The 6602-nt window shown below is 51.0% G+C and overlaps 1 long non-coding RNA gene across 1 annotated transcript; it reads left to right on the forward strand.

Annotated features, from left to right (window-relative positions):
• Positions 1 to 2110: 2110 nt before the first annotated feature.
• Positions 2111 to 3218, forward strand: LOC146788984 (uncharacterized). The gene is made up of 4 exons (XR_014969735.1): positions 2111 to 2178; positions 2277 to 2352; positions 2447 to 2535; positions 2872 to 3218. It is a non-coding gene; the product is annotated as an uncharacterized LOC146788984 (long non-coding RNA).
• The last annotated feature ends 3384 nt before the right edge of the window (positions 3219 to 6602 follow it).

Consider the following 6602-nt stretch of genomic DNA (forward strand, 5'->3'; position numbering starts at 1 on the left):
GCACCTTGCCACCCCTCCTAGGGCCGTGACACCCAGAAGCCTGGCCGCCTCCCCTCGCCGAGAGCCCCGCTCTACCTGAGTCGCTCTGGACCCATCGAGTCTGGCCGCCCGCTTCCCTGACACCTGCCTGCCACTGGAGCGTGCCTGGTGCCCTCTCGCCCTCCCGCCGGATTTCTAATTGGGAAGTGAAATCAAGCCTCGGACGGCCGCCCGTACGTCGTAACGTATCCGGCCGCCCCGCTTCACCTCCCAGCCTGAGTCTGACCGTGCCGCCCTCCGAAGTGACCTCCCGCACAGTCCGTGTCGGAGGCCCTGGGCCGCGCCTGTCTACCGAGAGCCGCCCGCTGAATTCTTGATCCGGAGACCCGTGAGGTGCAGGACCTGCACCTCTCCCAGAAGACCCGTCCAGTCCCCGCACGCTCCCAGGTACAGTAAATTCCCTACCGGACTCGGGGTCCGCAACGTTCTGATTTCCCCGTATCACTGTATCCAGGGCGCCCTGCGCATCACCTGGACTGGACCAACACGACCACGCACTACGGTGCGCTCGTAAGAGACTACTTTCCCAAAGAAGAGAACAGAGCCTGATCGTCATCTTGTGGCCTCCATTTCGCAACCGTTATTCATGGTCTTGTACATGCCTGCGTAACAAAGAATCTTTTATATAAAGCATCCGTATTTTTGATACAACCTACGCCTGGTGTCCATTTGTGGGGGATCGTTGTGGTTTACTGTGTGTGATTATAAATGCTTAACTGACTAGCGCCCTGAAGTTTAGCCCTGACTGCTCGCGCCACACTACCTATAGGGTGAGCAAGGGTTGTTCTGAAGGGGTAATTCTCTCGCCCTGAATAGAAGAAGGGGCCGCTGCTTGTCACAAGTACCTACTTGTGCCAACCAGAGGTTCCCCATTCTAACAGATCTGCTTACATGTGTGTTTACATATAATCCTAAAGCTAACAAAGTGAGACAGATTATCCAGAGAAATTGGCAGTTGGTTGAGCATTTGGGACTAGGTACACCTCTGTTTGCCTTCCAGAAAGGAAAGAATCTGAGGAAACATTTGGTCAAAGCGTCTAGACCAATACCCTCAAAAGATGTAAGAGCCATGATGGGGCTGCCACCAGTTAAGGGACATTTCAGATGTCACAACTGCCTGGTGTTCCCTCAGACAAATGACTCCAAATTCACAACTATGGGAGATAAAAAACATATGCAACTGCCTTTCTCAAATTGCAACTCCAAGAATGTGATTTACTCAATTGAATGTCCATGTAAAAAAACTTATATTGGCCAAACAACTCAAGCAGTTAAATTACGAATTCAGCAACACAAGTCGCGAATACGGTGCAAAATCCTTGGTGCCCCGTTGGTCCAGCATTTTCTGGAACATGGACACGAGGAAGACGAATTGAGGTGGACTGTTTTAACGGTCATGCGCCCCATGAACAAAACCTCGTTACAAAATACTCTCAATCGCCTAGAAGCTCGGTTGATTGAGAAGTACCGCACAGCTATTGATGGTTTAAACGACAGGGATGAAATATGGGCCTTGATACAATAAGATCTGTAGAGTTGAATATTTGTATTTATGATCTGGCAAGGGTATTAGATTCAGTAGTTAATACCTGACATGTGCAGTCACGTTGTAGATATGTATCTATGTAAAATGTTTATAACTATATGTGTTGTTCAGAATGTGAGCCGTTATGTCTACAGGTTCTCCAACTCTGTTGTATTCACACATGGGGTTTAATTGTGGCGGCTTTATATTTATTTTTATTTGATTTAAGGTTGATTTGCCTTCGAACTAGTTACTATTTGATTCAGTTAAGTTTTTTGATTATTATGATTTTTCTTCAATTATTTTTGTTTTAATTACTTTTGTATGTAATTATTTTCACTTCTAAATTCGTTTGTAGCCTTCACAATTCGATAAATATTGTTGTTCCTATTTAGGGAGAGAGCTATGTATATAACTAGTTGACCTGCACTTTCACTCCACTCCAAAATGGCCGATTCATTCCTCACTACGCTGGGGAGATGCGTTAGTCCCCTGTCACTGTTGATCTTTAGAAATAAGGCTCCGAGTGCATTCTTGTGCACCTGGGTTCGAAGTAGGATAGCGAACACGGACAGACGTTGATTAGACCTCACTGAAGAGAGAAGAGTCATAAGGTAAGAGGAGATGGTAATCAGCTCCTTGCCTCTGAGATTTAGTTGAGCTCTCCTAACTTATCCCCGCGTGCTTTGTTGTGCGTTTTTCTTCCATGCAGCGTGTACACCACGGCGGATGGAACTTACTACATTGGACCTGAAGTTAGGAGCTAAGTGATAAGTTACCCGAGCAAGGTACTAAGTTCGATCACTTGTGTGATAGAGCGGTTCTTTGCTGTATTTTACTTTACAAAGTGGGGCTTACTTGAACCTTTATTCTTTTTTATAGTTGGGCCAGGGGTAGACCCCCCCATGCTCCACCGCTAACAAGCAAGTTGGTTTCATGCAGGATGCCCTGAGCGAGGCGCTGTAGCTAAGGTTAGTGTAGAGTTTAACATATTGTATAATGAGAGATCCTCTAGATCAAACACGCTAGTATAAGTGATTTCGGTAAGCAGACTCACAGGCAGTACCATGAGTTCATTATTCTTTGTCACATATGGTGCAACATACACGTTTTCGAAAGTTGAGGAATTCTAATTTTCTTTGAAATTCACGTTTCACTGGATTCGGTGGTTCTGTTGTGGTGGAGGGACTTTTTGCATCTTGGTTTGGTATTCAGGGGATTGAGACCTGTATATATATATCTGCAATGATAATTTTTTGGCGATTCTGTATTTTATATGTTATTAGAGTTTGTTTTTCTTTATGTAGAGTGCTGCTGTTGTTTTTGTCCTGAAGAGGCCACAAGAAATAGATCGGCTGAAACGCGACCGCGTCGACAGTTTTGTTGTACAGAAGGACCGCAAATCAATTGAACTTTTTGTGGATGTAACAGTCTCACAATGCTTTTTTGAATCCTTGGAGAGAGACTTTCCTATACGCAATGTATGAGTCTTCTGGGTAGTCCACACTATTTAAAGGTGGCTCCACAATAGGAAACATTTCATGGTGGACAGTAGCGTTACTTTGTTATTATTTCAGAGGTGTTGTTTGTAAATATATGTTTTTTTATATGCTCAGCGATAAAATAACAAAAAGAAAATGTAAATATATACACATATGACAGGATAATTAACCCCTTCTGTGCCCCGCCCTTTCCCCGCCCTGTGCCGGGCGTTGAATTAGCGGGCGGGGTTCATGAGGAGATAGTCTCGTCATGGGCACAGCGCAACCGCGCTCCATGACGAGACTATCTCGTCATGGGCACTGAAGGGGTTAAAGGTGTCCTTGTTTAAAAATATTTCTCTATCTTTTCCTCCTTACCAATTTTCTTCAAATTGTGTTTCAGATACCCAGGTAATAGGAGGGTTATTGATGGGTATACCCCTATCCAACAGAATCGCGCACGGCAGGGTGCGCGCACAGTGCGCGCACAGTGTGCGCGTATTGATATTGATATGGTTTTAAATGCTATTTTCTCAGGAAATACTGAACAGATTTACACGAGACCTTCAAAAGGCACTTCCTTGACCTTATGGCTACCTCTCTGCCAAATTTCACGTAATTCTGTTCAGCCGTTCGGGCTGTACCTTCGACTAAAGGTCCTATGGAAAAATGCATGGGGAAAACGCGTTTTGGCACCCCCCTTTTTTCTCGGCCCCCGCTTGACTAATCACCCCGAGACTTTCAGGGTAGGAGCGGAGCGGAGCGCTCCACCTATTTTGAAAAATTCGCGAGGATTCGTCAACCGGCGCCAATGTTATTCAAAATAGAATTTTCAGATCTCCTATGGAAACACGGTCCTAACTATATCTATCTACTGGCGACCGCCAGTAGATAATGTACATATATATATATATATATATATATATATATATATATATATATATATATATATGAGCTTGCTTCGCTCACACGTTTCTTCCATGAAAAACAAGAACGAACGTGGACCTCGTTGTGTGATTCAAAGGTTTTTTATTTCTCCTTGTCTGCCATTACGCGTTTCAGCCGTCAAAAGCGGCCTTGATCACATGACGATATATATATATCAGAGGGGGCGATAGATTAAAAAAACTGCGTAGGCTCGAATCACGCTACATAGGGGCCGATTCCGATCCTGGAGAAACCGGGTACGAACCGTCGGACGGAGCATTTTCTCCGTCCGACTCGTACCCGGTTAAAAAACATTACAAAAATGCAAGTACGATTCATATGGAAACACTATTTCCGTACGAATCGTACAAAACACCGACCGACGAAAATATACATACAAATGTGATCCGGGAAAGCGCCGACGTGACGTCGGGACGCATTCAGGCTGCGTTTCACGAACCAGGAAGTACGATCCCCCGCACGGATTATATTTTCCGGCTGCCAAAAACTGCCGGGAAATCAGGACGACGCGCACAAGGAGCACCTGTATGCGACGGACAGCCATGGACCCCAACCTACGTGTCATCCCAGCCCTCATAGCAGTCCACCTGCTCTACAGGAACCGACGCAGACGCCGCAGAAGGTCAGAACAACACCCAGGGGCAAAGGGGGGGGCAGGGGCAGGACACATAACCCCCACCCAAGTCACAAATCCTACATGCCCTGGACATACCTGACCTTCAGGGCCTGGTCACTTCGAGGGGGTGGGGGCGTGTCCAGCAACGCATGCGTCCGCCACAACGGAAGTGGATGTTGACGCGAACCGGCAACACAACAATTCTGGTACGTACCGTACCCACGCCTTAAGAGCGTGGGTACGAGTCGTACCACGCCCACCCCTAGGTCACCCCAACAATGGCGGTACAGCTCGTACCCACGTTCTAAAGGCCTGGGTACGGGCCGTACCAGCATTGTTCGGGTGAGGTAGGGGTACGCGTGGTACGACCCATACCCACGCTCTGAAGGGCTGGGTACGGTGCGTACCCCTACGGCACCCCATTGGGGGTCCGAACCGTACCCAGGCCTTAAGAGCGTGGGTACGGGCCGTACCGCCATTGTTGGAGTGACGTAGGGTTACGCGTGGTACGACCCGTACCCACACTCAGAAGGCCTGGGTAGGATGCGGACCCCTACGACACCCCAACAATGGGGGTACGCACCGTACCCACGTTCCAAAGGCATGGGTACGGGCCGTACCCAGGCCTGCAGAGCGTGGGTACGGGTATGTACGGAGCGTACCCCCACACATGTATGTCCCGAGCGTACATGGCCAGACATAGGAGGGGTGGGTGCAGAGTCCTCCCAGCAGTGCCCAGACACAGGAGGGGTGGGTGCCTATCACTCCCAGCAGTGCCCAGACATAGGAGGGGTGGGTGCAGAGTCCCCCCAGCAGTGCCCAGACACAGGAGGGGTGGGTGCAAAGTCCTCCCAGCAGTGCCCAGACACAGGAGGGGTGGGTGCCTATCACTCCCAGCAGTGCCCAGACATAGGAGGGGTGGGTGCAAAGTCCCCCCAGCAGTGCCCAGACACAGGAGGGGTGGGTGCAGAGTCCTCCCAGCAGTGCCCAGACACAGGAGGGGTGGGTGCCTATCACTCCCAGCAGTGCCCAGACACAGGAGGCGTGGGTGCAGAGTCCTCCCAGCAGTGCCCAGACACAGGAGGGGCGGGTGCCTATCACTCCCAGCAGTGCCCAGACATAGGAGGGGTGGGTGCAGAGTCCCCCCAGCAGTGCCCAGACACAGGAGGGGTGGGTGCAGAGTCCTCCCAGCAGTGGCCAGACACAGGAGGGGTGGGTGCCTATCACTCCCAGCAGTGCCCAGACATAGGAGGGATGGGTGCAGAGTCCTCCCAGCAGTGCCCAGACACAAGAGGGGTGGGTGCAGAGTCCCCCCAGCAGTGCCCAGACACAGGAGGGGTGGGTGCAGAGTCCTCCCAGCAGTGCCCAGACACAGGAGGGGTGGGTGCCTATCACTCCCAGCAGTGCCCAGACACAGGAGGGGTGGGTGCAGAGTCCTCCCAGCAGTGCCCAGACACAGGAGGGGTGGGTGTCTATCACTCCCAGCAGTGCCCAGACATAGGAGGGGTGGGTGCAGAGTCCCCCCAGCAGTGCCCAGACACAGGAGGGGTGGGTGCTGAGTCCCCCCAGAAGTGCCCAGACACAAGAGGGGTGGGTGCAGAGTCCTCCCAGCAGTGCCCAGACACAGGAGGGGTGGGTGCCTATCACTCCCAGCAGTGCCCAGACATAGGAGGGGTGGGTGCAGAGTCCTCCCAGCAGTGCCCAGACACAGGAGGGGTGGGTGCAGAGTCCTCCCAGCAGTGCCCAGACACAGGAGGGGTGGGTGCCTATCACTCCCAGCAGTGCCCAGACATAGGAGGGGTGGGTGCAGAGTCCCCCCAGCAGTGCCCAGACATAGGAGGGGTGGGTGCAGAGTCCTCCCAGCAGTGCCCAGACACAGGAGGGGTGGGTGCCTATCACTCCCAGCAGTGCCCAGACACAGGAGGGGTGGGTGCAGAGTCCTCCCAGCAGTGCCCAGACACAGGAGGGGTGGGTGCAGAGTGTGGGTGCAGAG

Source organism: Triturus cristatus, chromosome 10 (assembly GCF_964204655.1).
Source record: "Triturus cristatus chromosome 10, aTriCri1.1, whole genome shotgun sequence".
NCBI classification, from domain to species: domain Eukaryota; kingdom Metazoa; phylum Chordata; class Amphibia; order Caudata; family Salamandridae; genus Triturus; species Triturus cristatus.